The following is a 16,112-nucleotide window of genomic DNA, read 5'->3' on the forward strand; positions in this document are numbered from 1 at the left end:
ATGTAATAGCTGTTGTTTTGAGTAGAAGGGATTTCTGCTTTAGGTTGGTCAGATCATAAACTTATTCTTTAATTTATCTTCTAATATTTTCATTTTTCTTTTCTAATCTTTTACCTTTAATAAACTGAAATTTATTTTTGTGAGTGTTCAGAGTTATGGCGTGTATTATTATCCAAAAAGCAGGTTTTCAATGGTTATTTATATTTCTTTCAGTACTACTGGTTTACTTGGGTTTTTGACTACATCTTGAGCCAGTTTTGGTAGCTGAATTATCCTGAAATAATATATGTTTTTGTTTTAAACTGAATTCTTAGCTTCTTGCATTGAATGTTAGTTTAATTTATCATCAACTGCAATTTAATATGAAAGTATATAAAACTATAAATTTTCTTATGAGTAAATATTTGACCATATTCCAAAATTATTGACATGTTTATTGTAACCATGTTAATATCTAAGAAATGTATAATTGTGGTTTTTATATCCTATTTGTCTCAAAATATTTTTTGACTCACATAACTGAAATTTAGCAGGTAGAATAAACTGTAGCGTAGCATGATCATTTATTTAGTATCAGTAAGAACACAAATTCTTTCTCTGTGTCCTGCCGCATTAGTGTCAGCATTGTCTTGAGATTGGGCTCTGTTATTTATCAGAGCTGGATACTTTCTCGCTCACCTTCAGCTAGATAGATGGAGAGAAATTCTCCCGCAATTATGAAATAGAAGTCCTTTTCTCCAGATTGGACCAATTATGTCCACATGACCACTCCTGGACCAATAACGGGCATAAAGAGCCATGATCAGACTTTGATGTGCTCAGAGAAATCAGAATTGATCCTGAATTTGGGAATAGAGTCAGCTTTCTGTGAAGCACAAATCTGTGAGGAGGCAGGATATATACACAAAACTATTCTAGAAAAAAAGAGTAGGAAAAGAATGCTGGCTATGAACCCACCTTGGTCTTTTTCATCAATGTATGTCTTTCATGTAGTTTTATATGGATCTTAATTTTGTTATTATTGGCTTATATGAGCTCCTTTTATATTAAGGATAGATACTGAGCTGTAATGTCTACTAAATTACCTTCTTTAACTTACTTAATTTTAATTTGTTATAATTTTTTTCACCCAGAAAAGTTGTCAATTTTATACAGAGATCTACCAACTGAAATTTTTCAGTTTCATTCATTTGTAAAATTTCTTTTTCATGACTAGATATTTTTATTATGAGTGATTCCCGTACAAGTTATTTTGATGTGTGGTATGTGATGAAGCTCCCATTTATTTAGTTTTCCAAATTGTTGACAAGTTATCTAATTTCATCTAAGTAAAAATTCCTTTATCCACTAAATTTTTTAAATGATATCAAGGAGGTATTTAAAATTTTTTATATCCAGTGAGAGCACCCCAAAATAATTTGTGATCTGTCATGAGAGTTCAGTATACTAGTGTTCAAAATTAATTTTCCAGGCCTTTTTCCTAATAACTACATAGGGAAATAAAAGACAAGAAAACTCAAATGTATTGAGAACCTAATGTGTGCTATGTGATTTGTGTCTATATAAACAAATTCAATATTTACAGTAACTTTATGGACTAGTTATTATCCTCATCTTATGGACGAGAAAACCGAGAGGTGAAGTCACTAATCCAGGGTCTTGTAACCAATTGGCAAGAAGCTAGGACTTGCCAGCTCATCTTTTTTCACATTTCATTTCATAAGATGTAATCAAAAGATGTCAGGGTTGTCTACTGGTGACATAATTAAGCTTATTGAAGCCTCATTAGATAAGAGTCATCTAAGATTTGTGAGGAGTGTGAATTTAAAACCGCCGTTTTAGAAAGGGTTGTGCAAGTTTCTCTTCTCATCCATTTGCATTTCATTCTTTTCGGTAGCTGGAAAGATCTCATTTAGTAAACAACTATTATTTTATTGCCATGTTTCTCAGCCTACCCCATTTGTAAGGTGAAATACCTATGATAATAAACACTGGCTTATAGTCTTAATATACTGGAACAAACTGAGAGTTCAATGATTCATTACTTTCTAAACCACTCTTCAGTTCAACACTACAAATTTTGAAACATTTTAAAACATGATTTTTTTCATGCATGGTGGCACAGAAATGGCTCACAAGTGGTGACTCTTCGTGGCAGAGAAGCATGGCAGAAATGTGACAGTGTTAGGCATAGCTTTTACTTTTCTTCTGGAATAGGTGCATCACATCACAGGTGGCGTAATTTACCTTCTTGGAGCGGGTGAATGTAAGCATCTGTTTTATGGTATTCTAAACAGACAATAAATTCACTTTTGATCTCTCTCTCTCTCTTTTCAGTGCAAATACCTGACATAGTTAAATGATACAAGTCTTTCAAATGTTTTTTATAAGTCAATTGCCTGTTGATCTCGTAATAAGGGTCACTAATAAATAATGCCATTCATGGAACTAAACGGCAGGAACTCTACAAAATTAACTTTCAAAGTTAATGTAAAGGAAAATTTCTCTTTATTTAAGAATTAGAATGCTTCCGTTTATTAAATAATAAATAAGGCTGGCTGGTTAGATCAGTTGGTTAGAGCATGATGTTGGTAATTCCAGGGTCAACGGTTCAAATCCCTGAACCAGCCAGCTGCCCCCACCAAAATAAATAAATAATAAACAAACAAACAAACAAACAAACAAACAAATAAATAAATAAAACACAGCATCGATTGTATTACCATTTCTGTTTTGTTTTTTCAGGGAAAGGTCAGAGTTAAACGTAATGCTAGGTTATAGTTACTAGATTAGATTTTATGGTTATTATGTTATTTCTACCTATATTTAATGACTTGAAGTTTTATACGCATACTTTTTAACAGCCTTATAATAAATATATCTTTTCTTGTAAGCCAATCAAATCCAATTTGACAATCAGGAAAAACGATGTAGGTTAAACATTTATAAGATATGTTCTTTCTTCAAATGTTGGCATTTCCTAGACTCCCAGTGGCCAGCGTTTTCATAGTCAGCTTTCTAATTTGATTGCTTTAAACAGAGTTGAAAAACACTCAGGGTGGGTGCCATAAAAATTCGATAAGCTAACATAAGTTTCAACAGGATATGGAAGCAGCTCAGACTATTCAAATTTCTGAATGGAGGATAACTTTATCTGTCTGCTTTTAATAGAGAATGAATCTGCAGCAGAGTTTTAAAACCTATCTACGAACCTATCTCACCCCCGCCGAACAAACAAATTTAAAAAAACTAAAACTAAATCAAAATCAAACAAGCCAACAACATATGTAATATCCAGAATCCCATCTTGCTGACTGTGACCTCACTGTATTTGGTATCAGCGATAAACAGGATTTCATCTAGATGTCCTTGATTGCTTCGACTATTCCACCCACTTCTCACTAACTACCCACCTAAGTAACTGCAACAGGTTGCTACAGGAATACTACTACTACTACTACTCATAATAATAAAAACCTAAACTTAAAAACACTGAATTATCTCTCTACCAGGCATTCATGATAATGACTTGGTAGAACAGTCAAATGATTATCACCTAAATGATAATTAAACTTTTATCTTGAAAGTATATTCGTGAGTGGAAAAAAAAAAAAAAACCACAAAGTGCTTTTCCTTTACTTTTACTCAGCAACAATCAACATGAAAGATTTCTGTGACCAAATGTGTGGAGTTGTTTCCCCACACACCAAGCAATTCTTCAGCAAAGACCAGATGGATGTTCTCCAATTCAACTCCAACACTATTTACCCGGAGATAGCTTCAGATCCACAGGTTGAGGACTCTGTCCCCAAGTCTGCCCTGCACTTCTGATGTCAACTGCAAGCCCCAGTTTGTTTTCCCTGTGTTTCTGACCAACCAGCTATAAACTGAAGTTCCCCTGACTTCCTTCTTGGGTTCCATTAATTTGCTACAGCAGCTCATAGAACTCAGGGAAACATGTTTACCAGTTTATTATGAAGGATATTACAAAGAATACAGACGAAGAGACACATAAGGCCAGGTGTGGGGGAAAGGACATGGAGCTTCCACATCCTCTCAGGGCATGTCACTTTCTAGGAACCTGCACATCTTCAGCTATCCAGAAGCTTTTTGAACCCTGCACTCTTGGGTTTTTATGGAACCTTCATTATGAAGGCATGATCGAAACCTGAACTACTTGTAGACATGTGATAGGACAAAAAGGGTATGATCTAATACTGATAGACTGAGTGGGGAAACCCAGCAAGGCCTGCTTGCTCAAATTCTCTTTGGCTTCTCTGTGCAGCATTTCTTCCTTGTGGGAATGGGGCAGGACTCCTTCTGAAATGGAGGTGTTATCACTGCAATCAGACAAGGTAGGTTAGAGAATTTCTTCATGGCCAGCTCCAAGACAGGCAGGGAAAGATTACAGTCCTGACCTGTGGAGCCAGGAACTCTGGATGAAAAAACAGAAAAAAAAAAAAAAAAAAAAAAAAAATATATATATATATATATGTATATATATATATATATATATATCATACAGCACATGAATTTAGAGAATAATATAAATTACTGAAGTAAATGTATTCCAAAACACTTGATACAACAAGCACAATAACTTTCAGACTTCAGATGAATTTGTGACAGCCTGCATACCTCAAATATTTTGTAATTGGTCCCTCAGATTGAGGTTTCTCTTCTTGGCTTAGAATTATGTATCTGCTCATATCTGCTCAGGAGAAACTAATAAAACATTTGTTCATGGATCTATGAGTATTATAAAAGCCACTGTACCTCTTAGGTCCTTAAAGAACCTATGAATTTCAAAGCATCTCTTTAAATAACTGAGATTGTGAGCTTCTACCTGGAGAATCTGACAGACTTGACATACCTTTTCTAGAAACAAGAGGCACCTTCTTGGTGTTCAGTTTGGTTACAGTTCCTATAGTCTGTCAGCTACCTTTGTGGAAAAGGGAGCTGTATTTGGAAAGAAGGCAGCAAACCTCAGAAGGTAATCATTTTCCCTGCCAAAAAATCAGAATTCTGCTGAAGCTTTGACAGCTGTGCCTTGTCATAGAGGAAAATCTTCAACGAAAAAACAAAGGAGCATTTATCCCTATCACACATTATGCTCTAGTAATGTGCATAATCCATCCATCATTTAAACAACAGTGTACATAATTTAAAATAACTCTACCAAGAAAGAGCAATATCAAAGGTTTTTTTCTTTTTTCCTTATTTTGGATTTTTAAAATCATGAAAATGTTTTTGCTTAGAAAAAAAAAAGAAAAGAATTATGGATGGATCAATTTTAAGTATGTTGGGGGCAAAGAATACTTTTTTCAGTTACAAGCAATACTTTTTTTTAGATTTTATGGGAGCTTATTCCTATAAATAAAACAGCTGGAAGTTTTTCTGTACTCAGTTCAAATAAAAACCCTATTTTGTTATGATGCTATAGCTTCAAACTAAAGTCCAGAATTCCTTGCATAACAGTTCATGACTTTTGACTTCAAAAGCAAAAATTTTGTATTTTGACAAAATGGCTTCCTGAAAAGACTGACCACAGTTCAAACTCTCTTTTCTTGATATGGTGTCAAAGAGAATAAATATGAACTTTTTGGAAAAGTAGTGAAGCAAGGATGCATTCTCTTCCAGGAGCACAGCTGTGCCAGTCATATTGCACTATGTTCCTTTTCTAAAACTAAATCAGATCTGTCTTCAAATGGCAAAGCATGCAAACTCAGTCACTCTTGGGTCTTCCTTTCTCTTCATCTTTGTCTCCATGTGACAGTTAGCAGAAGTCTTAGAGTATTCCAGGGTAAGAAGCCCTCTGTGCTTTAGACCACACTTGTCACTACTGATTGTCCAAGTTACCATGATTCCTCGGACGTGCGCAGCTCTGGTTTGCTGGGGGATGAGTGAGTCCATTCGCCAGGGTTAAGCATCCTGGGGATTCAGTCTGTCCTCCGCTGTGCTGTATTTCAGTGGTACACAGTGAGTTCTTTTCACTCTGAGTGCTTGTCACTTGAGGACTGCCAGTGGGAATGAGATGGTGGCTTCCTCTTCTTGGGGAACCCACAATCCTCTGTCACTTTCCTGATTGTAGGAAAGCTCACTTCCTCTCATCTTTTCTTGTCTTTCTGCTCCTTACTGCCTCAGGAACTACTTAGCACGATCCCTTCTTTGAAGTTACTTTTGAAAAAACAAACAACAAACAAAGATGCTCTCCTTCCCCTGCCCCCAGCTGTTTTACTTTTCAACCTGTTAACACAAGCCAATAGGTAAGGTACATTAGGGATAGCCTGCATTTTTAGGGAAAAAAGAAAGGGGAAAACACAAGGGACAGCACAGAAAAGGAAAAACACAAGGGAGAATACACGTTAATACCTATGGGTATGCTAATTATCTTGTTTTAATCATTGCACAGTGTATACGTATATCAAAACATCACACTGTACCTCATAAATATATACAATTATTACTTGTCAATTAAAAACAAAATAAGACTTAAAGAATTATCCCTTTAACTGTGTGAGTTTGAGCAAGTTATTTACATTCTATGAACCTTGGTTTTTTCATTTATAAAGTAGGATAATACCTGTACTCACTATGAAGAGTAGTGCAGGTCTCCCACTCAGAATAGCATCTGACACCTCATGTAGTGATTATTAATATTCTTTTTCTTATTTTTGAGACAGTAGAACATAGCGCAGAGGAGCATAGTCTCTTAAACCAGACTGGTCAAGTTCATATCCCTGAAATACCGAAATTTAAGAAAACTTACCTGTTGGGGTGTCAGTTTCTTTGTCTGTTTAATGGGGATAAACAATGAACTATCTCATAGATTTTTGGGGGTACGAAGTGTTTGTGTAAGTGTCTTGTGCATAGGGAGAGCTTAATAAATGATACTAACTTTTATTGCCTTGCTGCACTGGTGCTAATGATTTTAAGCCATGTGTGGTGCTTCTCAAACCAGCCCTGTGAAGATTACTCTGTGAAGATTCAGCTTTGGGCAATTTTGTGATGGTTTTGTATCTCTTTTTAATGTTTTCAAATGAATGTCTTACAGAAATCTGTCTTTTAATTAGAAGTATATAAGCTCCATGTTTACTATTGTGTGACTCTTTTAAACCCTAAGCAAAATACTTGTAATATTCTGCACACACAAGCTGCTGAATTCTGAAAATACTGATGACTGATATGGAAAGAAGTAGAGAATTACTAAACCAGCAAAGAAAACCAAGGAAGAGTTATTTTGGAGAATCAATCCAGTAAATCTAAGTATCCTTTATGAAATATTATAAAATTCAGGTAACAACAATAGATTATTAGAATTTACTACTCTCAGGACATTTCAAATTATTTTAACTTTTGCTGCCATGATTCCTACTATCAAGTGTGGAAGACATCTAAAAGAAATTGGTATATTATTCTTTGTTTATCTAATATGTATAATATAAAAAATGTGTTTTAAGATATATATATATCCATATCCTTGATATAAGATCATGGAAAAGTATAATTGAAAGATTATTGAACTGTATCTATATATCTCAGAAGAACACGTTTTTAGTATTATACATGCTAGATGAATAAAGAATAATGGGTTAATTTGTTTTAGATATCTTCTGAACTTGAGAATACATGTTATGATAGCAAAGATTAAAATAATTTGAATTGTCCTGAGCTCTTTTCTTCTGTTATGGATTGCGAACCCCACCCCATCAGTCCCTCCAACAACAACAACAAATCTAAGGGTTGGGTAAGACAGGATCATGGATATAGCTGAATGAATTCTGAAGATGATTTATCAAATTACAATGAAGGATATTTCTGATTAAGTGAAACCAGACTTTGAGGAATATTTTTTTTCCAGAACAAGTATTAGATTTTATACCATTTAAAATATTAACTTATTTTAGCTATAACTTGTATTTTAGAATTTTTGCACTGCAGATTTGAAAAGTTTAAAGCCTAGTTCTTGTTCCTTTCCATCACAAAGAATAACTCATAATGAAAATAAGTAGACAAAAAAATATGAAGGATAATTTCATAGTCTCTGGATTTTACATAAATATTTATAAAACAATTAAGTTTCCTGAAAATGAGCCATGGTTCCAAATACATCAGGAATAATGTGAAAATACAGAAAATATAAAGTATCTGAAATGTCTACTGTTTCTCTAGTTATTGATATTCCATATGGTCACATCAAGTGTTTTCAATCAAGTATCTGAACCATTAAAACCAATTTTGCTCATGTGATAGAGAAAATAAATTCAATTATATTCTTAGCTACTAGAACAGATATGGAAAACATAAGAAAAATGTCACCCTAGTGGCAGTTACAGGGATGGAATCAGATTGCTTGCATGATTTCCAGGGAGTAATTCTAAGTTGCTTAGGACAAATTTTATGTAAAAATAGGTTATCTACACATGAGTAAGGTAAACACACTGCATTAAACAGGTATAATGTATGCATGAGAGTAAACTTTTTGGGATTTTTTCTCCTAACAATTTAAGGTAATATTGTGTGTGTGTGTGTGTGTGTGTGTGTGTGTGTGTGTGTGTGTGTGTGTGTGTGTGTGAAAACAATTTTTTTTTGCTAATGGCAGTTCAAAGTACTTGATTTTATAATTCAAAAACTGTACTTGACATAACTTTTTAATTCAGTGTTTCATATACTTTAGAAATTATGTACTATTTTATAGGCTTTCAGCTAGTATATAAAACAAAAAGGTAAATTGAAAAATTTTATTGCAATTTAAAAACAATAAAATCAAGTAAGATTAAAAAATTGTTGGTGATAATTGCTTTATATCAGTTAGAGAGATCATACAGTTTTTAATCAACCAAAATATCCCCTTCTGCTTGATGAGCCATAACCAGAGTTTAAAGGTGTTCCTTTTGAATATTTTCATTAGTCAACTATTTCCACAATAATGGTGCATAGCAATCAGAAAACCTCAGTGGTATACCAAAATAAGCCTTTCTTTTGCTCACAAGTTTGTGCATCTCGGTCTGCTTTGGTACTTTTCTCCCTGGTTGGCTGGGGTTTCTCTGCTCCATGTGTCCTGCATCCTTCTTGGATCAGCAGCTTAAAGGGAAATGTTTCCCTTGTGAAGATGGCAGAGATGCAAAAAAGAACATCCTTGTGTCAATGCAGTCCAGTGTCTGGCAGGCCACCTGCATGGTGGCTGTGGCTGCTGCTATGGCATCAAGCCACTTTTGCATCAGCTGTGGCTGTGGCAGTGACTGTGGTGGGCCACCTGTGCAGAAGTGGTGTTTTCATTGTGCAACCTGCCTGCTTCCAGGTGGGGGCTGCTGCTGTTGGCTCTTGCCTATGCATATCCCCCTGCCCCCGCCACCAGGGGGTTTGTTTTAAGATCTATCTTCTTAGCAAATTTTTAGGATATAATACAGTATAGATCTGTATAGATCTCTAGGACTTATTAATCTTGTATAACCAAAACTTTTTACCTTTGACTGATACCTCCCTATTTTCCCCTCCCCACCAGGCCCTGGCAGCATCATTCTAGTCTCTGCTTCTACAAGTTTGGCTATTTTAGATTCCTTATGGAAGTGGTATCATGTTGTATTTGTCTTTCTGTGTTTGGCTTATTTCACTTAACACAATGTCCTACAGGTTCATCTATGTTGTTACAAATGGCAGGATTTTCTTTTTTTTTAAGGCTGAATAATATTTCATTGTATGGATATTCCACATTTTCTTTGTCCATTCACCCATTGGTAGGCATTTAGGTTGCTTCAGTGTTTCAGCTGTTTTGAATAATGCTGCAATAAACATGGGAGTGCAGATATTTCTTTGAGTTCCTGATTTCAATTCCTCTGGATATATACCCAGAAGAGGGATTGTTGGATCATATGCTAATTTTATTTTTAATATTTTGAGGAACTTCCATACTGTTTTCACAGTGCTGTCACCAGTTTACATTCCCATTGATAGTGCTCGGGGGTTCTTTTTCCTCCACATTCTTGCTAATATTTCTCATATATATATATATTTTATGATAATAGCCATCCTAAGAGATATGAGATTACATAATATTGTGGTTTTAATTTGCATTCCCTGATGATTACTGACATTGAGCTTTTTTATTTTTATTTTTTCTTGCTACTGAATTGTAGGAGTTCTATATATATTTTGGATGGTAGTACAATATCAGATATAGGCATCCCTCAGAGATATTGTGGGTTTAATTCCAGACCACCACAATAAAGTGCATATTGCAATAAAGTGAGTCACACAAATTTTTTGGTTTCTCAGTGCATATAAAAGTTACGTTTACACTGTACTGTAGTCTATTAAGTGTGCAATAGCAGTATGTCTAAAAATATGCTTACCTTAATTAATAAAATACTTCATTGCTAAAAAATGCTAACAATTATCTGGGCCTTCAGTGAATTGTAATAGTAATCTCCTTGCTGGAAGAGGCTCTTGCCTCATTGTTTATGGCTGCTGTTGATGGTGGTTGCTGAAGATTGGGGTGTCTGTGGCAATATGTTAAAATAAGACAATGAAGAACTTTTCTGCATTGATTTCTTTCTTTTATGAAATATTTCTCTGTAGCATGCGATGCTGTGTAAAAGCGTTTTATCCTCAGTAGAACGTCTTTCAAAATGGAGTAAATTCCCACAAACCCTGCTGCTACTTTATAAACTAAGTTTACATAATATTCTAAATCCTTTGTTCTTATTTCAACAATGGCTACAGCGTATACACCAGGAGTAGATTCCATCTCTTTCTTGACTCTTTCTTTGCTTATTTATAAGAAGCAACTCCTCAGTTGTTAAAATTTCATCATGAGGTTGCAGCAATTCAGTCGCACCTTCAGGCTCCACTTGTAATTCTAGTTCTCCTGCTATTTCTAACACATCTGCAGTTACTTATCGTACTGAAGTCTTGAACGTCTCCAAGTCATCTATGAGGGTTGGAATCAACTTATTCCAAATTCCTGTTAATGTTGATATTTTGATCTCCCACGAATCATGAATGTACTTAATGGCATTTAGAATAATGAATCTTTTTCAGAAGGTTTTCAATTTGCCCAGATCCATCAGAGGAATCACTATCTACGGCAGCTTATAAATGTATTTCTTAAATAATAAAACTTACTTACTTAAAGTAAGAATTACTTCTTGATTCATGGGCTGCAGCATGAATTTTATGTTCCAGGTATTGATATTCAGTGTGATACCCCAAAGATATGCACAATGAATTATGTTTCAATAATTTTTTAAAAAAATAATGATTGTTGTATTCACAGTCATGCAAACAACATTAATCTCCCTGTACATCTATCTCCATCAGATAGCTCTTAGGTGACTAGGTGCATTGTCAATGAGTAGTTATATTTTTGAAAGGATTCTTTTTTTCTGAGCAGTAGGTCTCAACCATGGGCTTAAAATATTCAGCAAACCATGCTGTAAACAGCTGTGCCATCATCCAGGCTTTGTTACTCCATTTATAGAGCACAGACAGAGTAGATTTAACATAATTCTTAAGGATTCTAGAATTTTTTAAAATGGTAAATAAACATTGGCTTCAGCCTAAAGTCACCAGCTGCATTAGTCCCTAACAAAAGAGTCAGCCTGTCTTTGAATCTTTGAAACCAAGCATCAATGTCACTCTATCTTTGAATGTCCTATCTGGCATCTTCTTCTGATATGCCTGTTTTGTCTTTATTGAAAATTTGTTGTCTAACCACCTTCATCAATTACCTTAGCTTGATCTTCTGGATAACTTGCTGCCACTTCTACATCAGCACTTGTTGCTTTACCTTGCACTTTTCTGTTATGAACATGGCTTCTTTCCTTAAACTTTATGAGCCGTCCTCTGCTAGCTTTAAAATTTTCTTCTGCACCTTCCTCACATCTCAGCCTTCATAGAATTGGAGAGGTTGAGACTTGTTCTGGATTAGGCTTTGGCTTAGGGAAATGTGGCTTGTTCGTTCTTCTACCCAGACCATTAAGACTTTCTCCATATCAGCAACAAGGCTGTTTTGCTTTCTTATCATTTGTGTGTTCACTGGAGTAGCACTTTCAATTTCCTTCAAGAACTTTTTCTTTGCATTCACAGCTTGGCTAACTGTTTGGCACAAGAGACCTAGCTTTTGACCTGTCTTGACTTTTGACATGCCTTCCCCACTAAGCTTAATCATTTCTAGGTTTTGATTTAAAGTGAGAGATGTGTGATTCTTCTTTTCACTTGAACACTTACAGCACTTACAGGCTATTGTAGGGTTATCAGTTGGTCTAATTTCAACATTGTTGTGTCTCAGGCGATAGGGAGGCCCAAGGAGAGGAAGAGAGATGAGACCGTGGCCAGTTGGTGGAGCAGTCAGAACACACATAACATTTACTGATTAAATTTGCTGTTCTATATAGGTGCAGTTCATGGCGCTCCCAAACAATTACAATGGTAGTATCGAAGATCGCTGATTACAGATGCCCATAACAGATATAACAACAATGAAAAAGCTTGAAATATTGTAAGAATCACCAAAATGTGACACAGAGACATGAGGTGACCACATGCTGTTGGACCTGCTTCACACAGAGTTGGCACAAATCTTCAATTTGTAAAAACACAATATCCGTGAAGTGCAAAAAAATGAGGCATTATAAAACAAGGTATGTCTATATATGGTTTGCAATTTTTTTTCCCCATTCCATAGGTTGTGTTTTCATTTTGTTTCCTTAGCATTGTGGAAGCTTTTTAGTTTGATGTAATCCTACTTTTTCTTTTTTGCTTTTGTTGCCTGTGCTTTTGGTGTCATATCAAAGAAACAATTGCCAAGCCAATGTGGGCCTTAGGCTTATGGCCTTGATTGTGCTGACATAAGTTTGTTCTACACCTAATTTGTTGAGAGTTTTTATAATGAAAGGGCATGAAGTTGTGTCAAATGCTTTTTCTGCATCTATTGAGATGATCATATGATTTTCAGCTTTCATTCTGTTAATGCGATAGTTTAAATGACTTGTGTATGTTGAATCATCTTTGCATCTCAAGGATAAACACAGTTGGGGATGATGTATTCTTTTAATGTGTGGTTGAATCCAATTTGCTGATCTTTTTCAAGGAGTTTTGCATCCACACTCATCAGAGATATTGGCCTGTAGTTTTCTTTTTTTGTGGTGTCTTTGGCTTTATTATCAGAGTGATGCTGGCCTCATAAAATCAATTTGGAAGTGTTCTCTCTTCCATTTTTTTGGAAGAGTTTAAGAAGAATTGGTTTTTCTTTAAATAGTAGAATTCACCTGTGAAGCTATCTTGTCCTGGACTTTTTTGTGGGGAGAAGGGAAGGGATAGATTTTTGATTACTGATTTAATATCTTTCTTTGTTATTGGTCTGTCCAGATTTTCTATTTCATCATGATTTAGTCTTGGTAAGTTGTATGTTTCTAAGAATTGATCTATTTCTTCCAAGTTGTCTAATTTGTTCTCCAATAATTGTCCATGATAATGCCTTATGTTGTTTCATATACCTGGGACATCAGTTTTACTGTCTCTTGCATTTATGATTTCACTTATTTGAGTCTTCTCTCTTTTTCTTATTCTAGCTAAGATTGTTGCCAAGTTCATTTAGTTTTTTTAAAAACTCAAACCTTGGTTTTGTCAATTTTTTTTCTATTCTCTTTCTTATTTATGTATGCTCCAATATTTATTATGTCCTTATGTTAGACTTGGGATTAGTGTTTTTCTCCTTTTCTTAGTTCCTTTAGGTGTAATGTTAGATTGTTTATTGGAAATCTTTTTTATTTTCTGATGTAGACATTATTAGCTATAAATTTCCACTTAAAACTTCTTTTGTCACATACCATAAGTGTTAGTATGTTGTATTTCATCTTCATTTGTCTTGAGCTTTTTTCTAATTTTTCTTTTGATTTCTTCTTTCACCCCTTGGTTGTTCAGAAGACTGTTGTTTAATTTTCATGTATATTTGTAAATTTTTCCCTTTTCCTTTTGTTATTGTTTTCTATTTAGAAAAAGATATTTAGAAAAGATACTGGGAATGATTTCAATCTTCTTAAACTTGTAAGACATGTTTCATGACCTAACGTGATCTATCCAGGAGAATGTTCTGTGTGCTCAAGGACAACATGTCTTCTGTTGCTGTTGGGTAGAATGTTCTGCATATGTCTGTTAGGTCCATTTGGCCTATAGTGTATTCAAGTCTGCTATTTCCTTACTGATTTTTTATCTAGAGGATCTGTCCATTATGGTAAGTGGGGTATCAAAGTCTCTTTTTATTATTGTGTTTCTGTCTATTTCTTCCTTGAGATCTATTAATCTTTGCTTTATACTTTTAGGTATGTGATATTGGGTCCATGTATATTTATAATTGTTATATTTTTTCTGTGAAAATGAAACAATCATTATGTAATGATGTTATTTTCTCTTGTGACAGTTTTTGACTTATGCCTATTTTGTCCAAATAAGTATAGCTGCCCATGGTCTCCTATAACTACCATTTGCATGGAGTGTCTTTTGCCACCCCTTATTTTCAGCTTATATATGTACTTAAATCTAAAATCAATGTCTTCTAGACAATATATAATTGGATTTTTTTTATTCATTCAGCTACTCCCTATATTTGATTGGTATGTTTAATCTATTTGCATTTTAAGTAATTTTTAAAAATTCTTGTAATTATTATTGAAACATAATTGATTGTACATATCTGTGGGGTACAGTGTTGAATATCAATACCTGTGTGCAATATGCAATGCTCAAATCAGAGTAATTAGTATATTCAACATTACACAATGTAAGCATTTTTTGTGGCCCTTTACCAATTTTTCACTAACCCTCTCCCACTCTCCTTTTTCCACCTCTAGTAGCTTCAGTTCTATTCTCTCCTTTTGAAAGTTCAATGAATTATTTTTATGGTTGTTTCTTTCTTTCTTCCTTTCTTCCTAATTTTTTTTTAATCTCCCACTTATGAGTGAGGACATGTGTGATTTCTCTTTCTTTGCCTGGCTTGTTTCACTTAACACATTTTTCTCTAAGTTCATCCATGTTACTGTGAATGGCAGAATTTCATTCTTTTTTATGGCAGAGTAATATTCCATTGAGTATATATACCACATTCTCTTTATCCAGTTGTCCGTCAATGGACATTTAGGTTGGTTCCGTGTCTTGGCTATTGCAAACAGAGCTGCGATAAACATGGGAGTGCAGGTATCCATTTGACATGATGATTTCCATTTTTTGGGGTATGCACCCAGCAGTAGGATTGCTGGATCATATGGTAATTCTATTTGTAGTTCTTTGAGAAAACTCCATCCTGTTTTCCATAGTGGCTGCACTAATTTACAGTCTCACCAACAGTGCAGGAGGGGTCCCCTTTCTCTGCATCCTCTCAAGCATTTGCTATTCTCTGTCTTTTTAAAAAAAAATTATTTTATTTATTGAATCAAAATTGATTATACATATTTTGAGGGTTGAACATTGAGATATGTTGATTAAATCAATATTACTAGCATATATATTGTTACAAATAGTAATTATTTTTTATGCCCCTTGTCCAATCTCTCCCCATCCCCCTCTTCCTCCCCCTCCCTGCTCTAATCACCCTAGATTTCTTCTCTCCTTCTGAAAGAATAATGGTTACTCTGTTACCTTGTTGCCTAGATGATCTGTCCAATGCTGAGAGGTATGATCAGGTCCCCCAATATTATCATAGAGCAGATGCTTCTTCTGTCACTCTGAAATGGGTTTTGTGGAAAGAGACATCTTCTTCTTTTCTTTGTCTCTGCTGGTGACTCTCCTTGTGTCAAGGCACTCCAGTGGTTGGCAGACCATCTGCATGGTGGCTGTGGCGTCCAGCCGCTTTTGCAGCAGCCATGGTTATTGTGGTGGCTATGGTGGGCCACCCACGTGGAGGTGCTGTTTTTGGCATGCTCCTTGGCACTGGAGGTATGCCTGGTTGTGGGGTGTGTTTGGTCCCCTTTTCCATGTCTCTGTCCCTGGGCAGGCCCCAGGCGCTGGCACCATGTGCCTGGTTGTGGGAGAGGGGTCCAGTCCCCTTCTCCATGTCCCAGGTCCCTGGGTGGGCCCTGAGGTACTGGCACAGTGTGCCTGATTGTGGGAGGAGGGTC

This window comes from Cynocephalus volans, chromosome 9 (genome assembly GCF_027409185.1).
Source record: "Cynocephalus volans isolate mCynVol1 chromosome 9, mCynVol1.pri, whole genome shotgun sequence".
NCBI classification, from domain to species: Eukaryota; Metazoa; Chordata; class Mammalia; order Dermoptera; family Cynocephalidae; genus Cynocephalus; species Cynocephalus volans.